This window comes from Prionailurus viverrinus, unplaced genomic scaffold (assembly GCF_022837055.1).
Source record: "Prionailurus viverrinus isolate Anna unplaced genomic scaffold, UM_Priviv_1.0 scaffold_33, whole genome shotgun sequence".
Classification (NCBI taxonomy): domain Eukaryota; kingdom Metazoa; phylum Chordata; class Mammalia; order Carnivora; family Felidae; genus Prionailurus; species Prionailurus viverrinus.
Window position 1 is genome coordinate 659,622 of NW_025927604.1, and position 11,920 is coordinate 671,541.

At 52.8% G+C, this 11,920-nt stretch overlaps 1 long non-coding RNA gene across 1 annotated transcript; it reads right to left on the bottom strand.

The window, feature by feature from the left end:
* Positions 1 to 2,739: 2,739 nt before the first annotated feature.
* Positions 2,740 to 10,225, bottom strand: LOC125158313 (uncharacterized). The gene is made up of 3 exons (XR_007149335.1): positions 10,056 to 10,225; positions 6,786 to 6,840; positions 2,740 to 4,043 (listed from the first exon to the last, which is right to left on the bottom strand). It is a non-coding gene; the product is annotated as an uncharacterized LOC125158313 (long non-coding RNA).
* Positions 10,226 to 11,920: the final 1,695 nt, after the last annotated feature.

The following is an 11,920-nucleotide window of genomic DNA, read 5'->3' on the forward strand; positions in this document are numbered from 1 at the left end:
GGCTGTAGGCGTGGGCATGAACAGAGGCCGGCAGCTCGGGTCGATTTACGATTTACATGCATTACGGGTGCGACCAGGCCTGGCATCGACCCTGAGAAGTTTTTATTCTTTTTAAGTTTATTTAATTTATTTATTTGAGACAGAAAGAGAGCAGGGGGAGGGGCAGAGAGAGAGAGAGCAGGGGAAGGCAGAGGGAGACAGAGAGAGCAGGAGAAGGCAGAGAGAGAGAGAGAGTGTGGGGGAGGGGTAGAGAGACAGCAGGCGAGGGGCAGAGAGAGAGAGAGAATCCCAAGCATTCTCCTCACTCTCAGCGCAGGGCCCCACAAGGGGCTTGAACTCGCAGACCGTGAGATCAAGACCTGAGCCGACATCAAGAGTTGGCTGCTTAACCAACTGAGCCTCCAGGTGCCCCGAGGGGTTTTACTTCTGACCAAGGTCCTCATGCACAGCAGCGTCCTCATGGAGGAGACAAGTGACTAAGTGAACTTGTACAGGACGATCGCCTTGGCCAGAGTCAATAGGACACACGTCACCCAGGGCATCACTCCTGTCCACGACCCCACCTCCTGCCTTGGCCCGTGTCCTCGGGGGTGTGGCCCTCCCAGCACAACCTTTGGTGGAAGCTTCTGTGGGGGACGGGTGGTGCAGAGACCCTCCTTGAGGATGCGGTCCCGGTGCCAGGTCCCCACGCACCCCGCCGGAACCCCGGTGCCCACTCACCGAGGGCCTCTGCTCCCTCACCACCCGGCGGGGACAGTCTCCAGCTCTCAGTTTAGCGGGGGAGGGGGCCGGGGGATCCGCACGAGCAGGACAGCAGGAACGCCATCGGACAGTCTGGGGCCCCTGTCCAGAGGACCCGCCATGCCTGTGGGAGCACCAGTCAGGGCCGACCTCAGAGTCCCGGGGTGCCGGCGTGAGAGGTAGAAGTCATCCCCCAAACTCCTGGACAGCGACAGGCGTCACCGCCTGCTCAGCACACACTTGTTCGGTGACACGGCCCAGAGAAACCCGAGGGATGACGCTCCTTGAGCCACAGCTTCCTGCTGGCACCTGTTCTGTGCCGGCAGCTGGGGTGGGGGTGGGCGCCGACTTCGTGGGTGCAGGAGAAAGGAGGGGCATCCCGTGCAGGTCGGGCTGGAAACTGCCCATGAGCCCAGGAATAAAGCTCAGAAAGCCGGGGGTGGGCAGGGTGAGGGCCCCGGGTGGCTGAGCTGGGAGTGGGGGGTGGGGGGGAAGGTGGCACCCAGGCTGCCCGCGGTGCACGAGCGCCTGCTCCCCCCGCCCCGAGCACAGCAGAAAGGTGCCCGCGGGAGCAGCGCAGGGGTAGCACCGGGTCGCTCGGGATGGGGAGTGGTGGGATCTCCCTGCGTTCCCGACAGCGGAGGGGCCTGGGGAAGGGGCACAGGGTCTCACGGGGTCGCAGCAGGAAAGAGGAGGGAGGGGCACAGGTGGAGGTGGGAAAGGATCTGACGGGGACCGGGACACAGCACAGGGACACGGCACGGGGACTCGAATCAGGGACACGGTGCAGGGACATGGCACGGGGACACGGCACAGGGACTCGAATCAGGGACACGGCACAGGGACACGGCACGGGGACTCGAATCAGGGACACGTCACAGGGACATGGCACGGGGACTCGAATCAGGGACACAGCACAGGGACATGGCACGGGGACTCGAATCAGGGACACGGCACAGGGACATGGCACGGGGACTCGAATCAGGAACATGGCACAGGGACATGGCACGGGGACTCGAATCAGGGACACGGCACAGGGACACGGCACAGGGACATGGCACAGGGACTCGAATCAGGGACACGGTGCAGGGACATGGCATGGGGACACGGCACAGGGACTCGAATCAGGGACACGGCACATGGACTCGAATCAGGGACACGGCACAGGGACACGGCACAGGGACATGGCACGGGGACTCGAATCAGGAACACGGCACAGGGACACGGCACGGGGACTCGAATCAGGGACACGGCACAGGGACATGGCACGGGGACTCGAATCAGGGACATGGCACAGGGACACGGCACAGGGACATGGCACGGGGACTCGAATCAGGGACACGGTGCAGGGACACGGCACGGAGACACGGCACGGGGACTCGAATCAGGGACACAGAACAGGGACACGGCCCAGGGACATGGCGAAGCACCCCTGGACGGCATAGAACCAGAAGTCTGTGCCTCCCGTCGGCCGGGGGACCCCGCGTGCCAAGACCTGGGTCTCTGAGGAGCCGCCGTCGAGTAGTGCTCGTCCGCTGGGAGTCTCCTGGCTGCAGAGCGCGGGCCAAACGGAAGAAGCCGGGAGTGGATCCCCTACCTGCCAGGCGTGTGATCTGGCAGCCAGGTGTGAGGGTTGCGGGGAGCCGGCGATCAGAGCCTCACCCCTGGCGTCGGCCGCGTGCCCCCCGCAAGGCCGCAGAAACACCGTGTGGCTGGGGGTCTGAGGCTCAGGATGCAGTCAGTCAACGGTACAAACCGGTGCTCCGGCCTGGCTGAGCCCTTAGCCACGGAGAAGGGAAGTGGGCCCGCCCGGGCCAGCTGACGTGAGGACCTGCTCTGCCCCGGGCCAGGGATGGCGACCTCGGGGCCACACGCTCCGCCGCAGGTCCCCTCCTTGAGGCTGGAGGACGGACGCTGGAGTCGCGGCCCCAGGCTGCGGAGGGCAGACTCGGGCGCATCTCCCTGGTTCTGTCAGTCACAGCCCAGTGGAAGGCGGCCAGAGGGACAGGAGGGGACGGCCTCCCCCCCGGAGGATCCGCCTGGGGGTGCCGTCCCAGGGTAGAGAGTACCATGGGGACGTGGGGCTCGCGTGGTGGCAGCAGAGGGGAACCTGGCAGAGGTGGACAGGGCTGAGCGCGGCTGCAAGCTGGGAGGCTCGGGGCTACGCGGCGTCCCGTCTGTGTCCAGAAGTTTAACTCTTTCCAGTTGCATTGCTGGTTCAGTTTCAAGCTCTAGTACATAAGGTTTTTATGTGTTTTCAGTTGATGATATGCTTTCTGTAACACGCTTGTTTCCATGGGCAAAAGTTCAGAAATGAACGTTTACATTGAAGAAAATGTTTACACTGATAATGTTTAATATGTTTGTCATTATATCACTCAAGTTAGAAGTCAAAATTTACATCTTATTTTTGTGGAAGGAGGGGCTGACAAAGCGAATGTGGCTCAGGGCCGGAGCCAGTGACCAGCCCCCGTGGTCGGCATGTGATCCCTGTGGCTGGCGACGGGCCCATCTGTGACCGGGGCTCTGCTGGACGTCGCTTTTTGACAACACTGACAGTTTGGAGGCATGTGCACACGCGTGCAAACACACACACACACACACGATCCTTCCCTATGTGCATACATGTGTGGATCATGCTTCTCCGATACCATTTTGCACGGAGCCGTCTGTAACTGGGCTTGGGTGACCCGGAGCCTGTGCAATGGTGGGGGCGGCCGGCTCCTGAGAATGGGATGGGTTTGTCTACAGCAAATGAGGGATCGTCCCTGCAGGATCGTCCGTGGCTTTGCCAAGACAAAAATAAGAACGGCGTTTTGCGTTTCTTCCTCGGCCCGCTGTCCGCAGCACTAACCACCTTTCCGCACTGGCACGCTGACCAGTGCCCCCGACTTTCTGTGTGTTGTGGTAAATCTGAGGGATTCTTGGACAAATGTGGTGCCGTTTGTGGCTTCAGGACTTACAGTTTAGTGGCCCCGTGCCAGAAGCCACGCAAAGCGGCTCTAGCAGAGGGGAAGTTTTGCCCCTGCATTGGAGATGGGCGACCACAGTCACAGAAGTCAGGCGCTTGTCCCGGGAGCCAGGACTGAATCTCGGTGCCGCTGTTCACCGACCACACGTCATCGTCATTTTCCTTCCGATTTTGAGTTGGGTGTTGTCTGGGTTTTTGCATCTCCGGGGTGCCCGGCAGGGAAGGTCTCCACAGCAAACTCCACAGCAACTCGGAGTTAATCGTCTCGTCGCGTCAGGATTTCTCTTCCCAGATAGCCATCCACCCTCCTCCCGCTCCTGCCTTGTTCAACCTGCGGAAACACGATGGCAGGATGGCAGAGTGAGCCTTCCGGGGGGCCTGTGTGGCACAGAGGGGAGCGCTTGCGCGTCGGGGTTCACGTGCAGACGTGCCGGGCAATGGCAGGACGTTCACCGCCAGGAGAACCCGGCTTCCCGGGAGCTGGGCTGAGAAGGGCGTGCGTCCCTGTCGCTCGCGGGGGGACAGGGGCGTGTGATGGAGGAAGCCCTCTGCTTGTTCCAGGAAAGCGTCGCAGACCAGAGAGGTGCTGTCCTCCAGAATGGAGCGCAACTTCGACTGAAATAAAACCCCTCAACGTTGTGTTTATGACGCCGTTGGCACAACCATGAATGTATTAATACTATATGCTAAGACGTGTTCTTCAGTCCGAAAGTTCATTTCTTATCTTCTGATTTTAAAAGTATTACTGTACGTTAGCTAACTTGGCAATAAATTATATTTAAAACATTTTTTAATTTTAAAAATGAAAAATGAAATAAAAAATAAAATAAAAATGTTAAAAAAGAAGTGTTGTTGGTGCACGTCTCGTACCTACTGTGTGTGGTGGTAAAGCCCTCCTGTTGGGTCCCCAGGAGACGTGCGGGCTGAGGACACAGGAAACAGACAAGTGACTTTAAATAATGTGTCCATTCCCCAGAATAAAAATAATAATGTCATGTCAAAAGAAGAGTTTTGACATACTAAGGCATCAATCACTTTGCCACCAGGACTGATGGTTTCTTTGCCAAGATATTTTCCCCAAGTTTAAAATAGAAATGGTTGGAGATTAGTTATATGGTGCCATCTGGATATTTAACAACACTAAATGACTTCTCTCCTTCCCTGACCCAAAAAAAAAAAATGTATCACAGTGGGAGAAAAAGACTGCCCTGATTATCTATTGGGTTCCAAAAAATTGGGTCATTTTAGCGAGATAAAAGTGTGGGGCTGAGGCCCACCTGGTGTTTTCAGTAGTAAATTTCCTTGGATGAAGCCCAAAGTGAACCAAATTTACTGTAGGCATTGTTAGTGTGGTTCGTGTGATAGTTTATAAAGTGGGGATTTGGAATCAAGGGTTCTCAACGTCAGTCCACCAATTACTGCCCGGTGACCTTAGGCAGATCCCTCGCCCTCAGGCCCGGCGTCTTAGGAGTCTGTGGTGTGGACGCTCGTCTTGACTCAGGGCTGCAGAGCTGGGAAGCTCACCAGACACAAGACTCCAGCGAGCGCTTCGCCAAGAGTGGAGTGTATTGGGATCTTATTATCATGTGATAATTTGGTAGAGATCTAATAGGTAACTCTTCTAGGCCTTTGGCTCTCCCGGGCCAGTTCACAGCAACGTGGGAATGGAGAACGCAATGGACGGGGTGTCTGTGTCCCCCCCGGGTTTGTACGTGGAAGCCTAACCCCCACCATGATGCTGTTAGGAGGCGGCTGGGTGATGCGGGTGGAGCCCCAGGAATGGATTAGTGCCCTTACAGAAGAGACCCAGAGCTCCTTCTCTCTCTGCGGTGCGAGGACACAACGCCATCAGTCTGCAGCCCGGCGGGGGATGGCGGGGGGGGGGGGGGTCTCACCAGAACCCGACCTGCTGACTTCTCATCTCAGACTTCCAGACTCCAGAACTGTGAGAAAGAGAGCTCTGCGGTTTATCTGCCACCCAGTCTATGGGGCTTTGTTATAAGAGCCCAAACTGATGAAGACAAAGACCATTGGGACGGATCGAATACAATTAAATGGCAGACGCGTTAAGAATTTAATTGAAAGGGGAAGCATGTTCTATCCTGGCGTGCACTTCATGGTGCCTCCCCCAAATCAGTTGGGGAGAATTCGTGGCAAGTCTGTGTGCTGCCTTCTGTCCTCCCTGCACTGAGAAGAACCATAGCCCCTAGGTGAGAGAGTGGGGCTCTCCATGAACATGAGTAGACAGCAGTCTGGAGTTTCTGCTGGACGAGCTTTCCTTGTTCCTGGAAACTCTTGGCTTCCTTCGGCATACGGGAAGACCCAAGGAAATGTGCCGTCACCAGACGGGGCATTGTTGGACCTTAATGCCTGATGGGTATTGAGAAGAAGGAAGGAGAGAAGAATTCTGTGAAGAATTCTTTGGATTTAATAGTCTAACAAAACATTTTAATGATGGGAAGGTTGTTTTCAGAACTCACAGAATTACCTGAGTTGGTTGAAAACTCCAGGCCATGCTGGCCTTCCTGTCTCACCAAAGGGGCAAAGGAAAGACTCAGAAGCACTTAGAAGGTCACAGCCCAGGGACATAAACTCAACACAAGACTGAGACCTAATTTCAGGATTACAGAATTCTTTCCCATTCCTAATAGCTTGCCACCACATCAGTAGGACTCCTACATAAAAATAAAAGATGATGTCTCAAGGAACCCCAAGTCTCAGGCCCTATTTAAGAGGGCATCTCTAGGGAAACCGAATGACCACAGGGAAGACAAGAGCTAGGACACTGGGGGAGCATTTAGCCTCTGAGGCCACAGCTCCAGCATGTGGTAAGCACAGTCTAATTCCTGGCCAGATCAACAAAGAACCTCACACCAAAGGCCTAACCTCAGTTCCTTTTACCCAATGCATCATGTCCACTTTCAAGAAAAATTACAAGGCGTGCTACAAGGGAAAAGTCCCAGTTTGAAGAGACAAGTCAGCCATCAGACCCAGACTCAGATATGGTGGAGATTTTGGAATTATTGGACCAGAAATTTAAAATAACTCTCATTAACATGCTAAGGGCACTTACGGATGAAGTCGACAGCATGCCATCATGGTAGGTAATGCGAACAGAGGTGGATGGTCTAAGAAGGAACCGGAAGGAAATATTAGAAATGGAAAACGCTGGGGGGGGGGTGGCGCTTGGGGGGCTCAGTCAGTTAAGTGTCTAACTCTTGGTTTTGGCTCAGGTCATGATCTCACAGGTGGGACTGAGCCCCACTTTGGGCTCTGCACTGACAGCGTGTAACCTGCTTGGGTTTCTCCCTCTCCCTCTCTCTGTCTGCTCCTCCCCTGCTTGTGCTCTTAGTCTCTCAAAATAGGTAAACATTAAAAAAAAAAATGAAGAAACACTGTAACAGAAGTAAGAATGCCTTTGATGGGCTCGTTGGTGCAGTGGACACAGCTGAGGAAAGAATGAGTGAGGTGGAAGATATGTGTCAATAGAACTTCGCAGACTGAAATGCAAAGAGAGAAAAGGTAAAAGATAGGAGAGTCCTATGGGACAATTACAAAAAATATGACAGGGTGCCTGGGTGGCTCCGTCGGGTTGAGCATCTGACTCCTGGTTCGGCTCGGGTCATGATCACGTGGTTTGTGGGGTGGAGCCCTGCGTTGGGCTGTGCACTGACATCGTGGAGCCCGCTTGGGATTCTCTCTCTCCCTCTCCCTCTCCCTCTCCATTCCCCTGCTTGTGTGTGGGTGTGTCCTGTCTCTCTAAAAAAATAAAAATGAAAAAAAAGGTATGACATATCCATAATTGGGAGATTAGAAGGAGGGAAAGGAGGGGAAGGAACAGAAGAAATATTTGAAGCAATAATGGCCGACAACTAAAAAAATAATGGCAGACATCAAAGCACCGATCCCGTGGTTCACACACCTAGCAGAACGGCCCAAATCCAGAACACCGGCAGCACCGAACGCCGGTGAGTGTGTGGGGCACCTGGCATTCTCATCATTGCTGGTGGGAATGCAAAACAGCACAGCTGCTCTGGAAGATGATTTTGTGCAAAGCTAAACACACTCTCACCGGACGATTCAGCAATCCCTTCACACTCCTTAACATTTACCCAACGGAGATGAAAGCTAATGTCTACACAAAAACCTACACGTGGATGTTTGTAGCAGCTTTATTTGTAACTGCCAAAAATTAGCAGCAAAAATTGAGGGAATAAATGTCTTTCAATAGGTGAATGAATAAACCAAGTGTGATAAATCCATACAATGTCATATTATTCAACAGGAGAAAGAAGTGAGTTGTCCAGCCGCAAAAATACATGGGGGACCATTAAACCCACGGTGCTTGCTGAGAGCAGCCAATCTGAATAGGTCACACAGTGTAAGATCCCAACTGTATGACCTTGCGGAATAGATAGAACTATGCAGATGGTGGACAGGTCAGTGGTAATCAAGTCAAGGGGTTCAGTGCTGGGGGAAAGAAGGAGCAGGTGGAGCCCAGGGGATTTGTGGGGCAGCAAGCCTGTTTTTTAGGACACCGTGATGGTGGATGCATGATGCGATGCGTTTGGCAAAGTCCACAGAACGTACAACGCAGAGAGTGACCCTACCGTCATCTATGGATTTTTGTTAGTAATAACGTATTGATATTGGGTCATCCGTTGTATTGGGTCATCCGTTGGGACCTGTTGTGTGTGAAGGACCGTGGGAAGGGGACAGAGGGTCCATGGGAATTCACTGTAATTTCAGCTCAATGTTTCTGTAAATCTTAAAACTGCTCTAAATAAATATAGTTTATTGATTTATAAAATCCTCTGGGATAAAACTGAATGTTTAGGTATATTTTCTTCCAGCATTTTTCTGGGTATTTAGCTCAGTTGTGTTGGCATTGAACAACATAATCTTTTTGCTTAATAATAAATCTTTATAATACATCTTCAGGATTTGCCCACGTCACTAAATATTCCATTAAGACAGAGCTGTGCATGGCTGTCTGACATTCCGTCATGTGAGTGGTTCTCACAGATGGACGTGGAGGTTGCTTTCTGTTACTCAACATTCTCTTTGCAGAAGTCTTTTTGGGAATTTCCAATAATTCTCTTTGAATAAACTCTGAGATGTGGAATTATCGCAGAAAAAGCGAGAAACACGCTTGTGGGGCTTTTTGGTGCCGTTTTGCCTTCGGCTTTTACCGATCCGCACTCCTCTCAAAAGTGTCAGCATCCGAAAGGGTGGAGTCAGTTTGACGTTCTTGTTGGAAAAGACTCCCACGGACGCCTGTCTCCGCCCACTGCACAGGAATCGAGCAGTGGCCACTCTCCACGGCGCCGAGATGTGGAAACGAGTAGAGGGGCTCGTGTCCCTGGGTCGCTGGGCGTGCTGGCCGCGGCATCGGGGAGACAGGGTGTGCGGCAGGCACGGCGGGACAGGCAGCCCGGGGCACGGGGAGGGCTCCCGGAAGGCGGGGTAGTCCCAGCAGGTGTAGAAGGAAGGACTCACGCCGGTGGCACGCCCAGCGGCGTAGACATCAGCATCACACCGGACGTTGGTCTGGTGTAGTGAGAGTGTCACTGGGGGTGAAGGGCATGGCAGCAATGGCCAGAGGTGGGGCTGGGGACACGAGAAGGGCGAAGCTTCGTGTGGCACGCAAGGTAACTGGGGGACCGCGGGCAGTTAACAAACTGGTTTTGGTAGATGCATAATAGGGCTCAAATCGTGATTTGAGTTTTTTAAACTTTTTGTTTGGAAAATTCTAAGCATACATGGAAGAATAGAGAATTGAAGTCCCAAGTGCACAACCAACAATCAGCTTCAAAATGCTCAGCACGACTAATCTCACTGCATTTACACCGCGTCCTACCCCCTCTCCCCACGGATCAGCTATCATATCGTTTCATCCTTAACTGTTTTAGTGAGACTGTCAGAGAAGGCGGCTTTTAAACAAGAAAAAACAAGACCGTAGTATCATGACCATGCCTGAACTGAGGAACGATAATGTCTTCATAGTACCGTCTGTCCATTTCTGGACACACACACGCACGCACACACACATGTGCACGCATGTGTGCACGCACGCATGCCCGCACACACGCATGCCCCCCCCCCCCCACATTTAACAACTGGTAGGTTTTGGGGCAGGTTCCAAAGGAGGTTCAGATCTCTGCCTTGGTTTTTCCCCTCCACGTGGACCCAAACACTTTTCCTCTCCTAGTGTCTCCCTCCTTGGTCTTGCGGGTGCAGCTTCCAGCCTTCCCTGCCGGGCCCAGATGCCCAGACCACCTGCCACACCCCAGACCTCGGGCACTGTGTCCGCAGAGGGGGCCACTGTCCTCAGATGGCTCACCTGTGTCACCTTTCCCGTCAGAGTGAGCGCCTGGCTGTCAGCCGTCCCCGTGTCTTCTCCTGGCCACCTGCTCACCGTGCCTGGCGGTGGCAGCCATCCATGGCTTTGCGTCACCCCATCGATCACATGTCGGGGTTCACGGAGGCCACTTGGTGCCTGGCTTTGTTGAAGCTGCTTTGTTGGAGCTGCGGTCAGAAGGCTTCCTGTTTGGCTGTGCAAGTAGCTCCTTTTCGTGGAGATTTCCGGGAGGTTCAGAAACCACCCAACAACCAATGCCTTGTGGGTGCACAGGAGGGACAGGGCGGGGCCCGGCAGGGGCTACCACGGAGCTGGGAAGCTGCCCGGGCTCCTATTAGGGTGAGAAGGAAGTAACTCTAAACCCATAGGATGTAAAGTCACCAGCTGGTGCCTACTCGAACGCTTGGTGCTGCCATCATCTTGACAAATAAACCTTCATTAAACGCGTACTCACCCATCGCCGCTCTATGAGTCACTGCAGGTGAATAGATATTGTTCTTTTCATTTTGGTATATCTGCTGTGTGCTCTCGTGGTTTATATCGTGGTTGTTAACAGCAAGTTATATGCTAGAGATAAATCTTAATGTTTTTTAGAATCAGAATAAAAAATGTCCCCAGCTTCCTTCTCCAGAATCGTTCATTTTCCTGGACTTCCCTGACAATATTTATGGTTTCCTTTTCCAAGGATGTCATTGTTCGTGCAGGATGACCTCTATTCCAGTGGGTCCATTTTGCTTAAGTCCTTTAAAATGATTAATTGATGATGACCTTTGAATTAAAATACCATATTTCTTGATTCCAAGATGGATATTTTTCACCTGTGAGCGTTTCTGAAATCTGAATGTAGCTTGTAATTGATGGTTGCTTTTAACGGGTCTTTTTTTTTTTCTTGAAAAGCTGTTAATAAATAGACGGTACATCTTGTAATTGATGGCATCTGAGAATCAAGGAAATATGGTGATTCTCTCCCAGTGGCGTCACCAACGTAATGGCTCACTTCCTGACCGGCTTAATGAATTCCATCTCATACACTTTGGCTGAAGAACGTTCTGAGAAACCTCACCAAAACTCTGTACAGTTTCCTCATTCTATCCCCTTATTTGTTGATTTCGGACTGTTTTCTGGTTCCTATCAGAGAATCGTTTTCTGCTCCCTGTTCAGTCGCAGGACCAGACGGGTGTGCAGAAGGTCCTTATGCTGTCGTCTCTGTCGAGAGCAAGTTGGCCCGACCAGCCCCCGTTCACCACATCCGGGCACCGCCCCGCGTCCCCCACCTCACCTTACCAGTTTTGGGTTTCTGCAGGAGGACTTTTGGGACCACAAATCTACTGCTGGAGGATCCGTATGAAAGATGTCTAGCTAGCTGACAACTTAAAAGCAAACACTTAAAAATATGACAACATTCGCCCTGAAAGGGACACTTTGCTTGAAAAGAAGGGAAAGATAATTGATGAAGCTTGTTATTTATGAAAGGGAAAAGGACAATGCCTTTTAAAGGGGGGGAACATAGAGTTTTTAGGTTTTTCCCCCCTAAAATGGATGGTTCCCTTTTCCTTAATGGGAGAAAATTAATGGCATCGACGTACTAATTGCCACGGAAGCATTTTGAGGAAGCACCTCGGCTTGAGAGTTTTAAGGCCGTCGCGTTAATGCAGGCCCCGTGTCGTGCGGCTGACGGCCCTGTTTTGACAGGCGTGAGCACGGCACACGCACATGCTGCTTGGCCGTGTGTGGCCTGCATTCTGGTCCAGGAGACGGGGCCACGCTGCCGGCATTTCAGGCAGGGGCTGAGACTTTTGAAAGCTGGTTGCTCAGGGCTCCCATCTGGAAACAGACAGATACCAAAA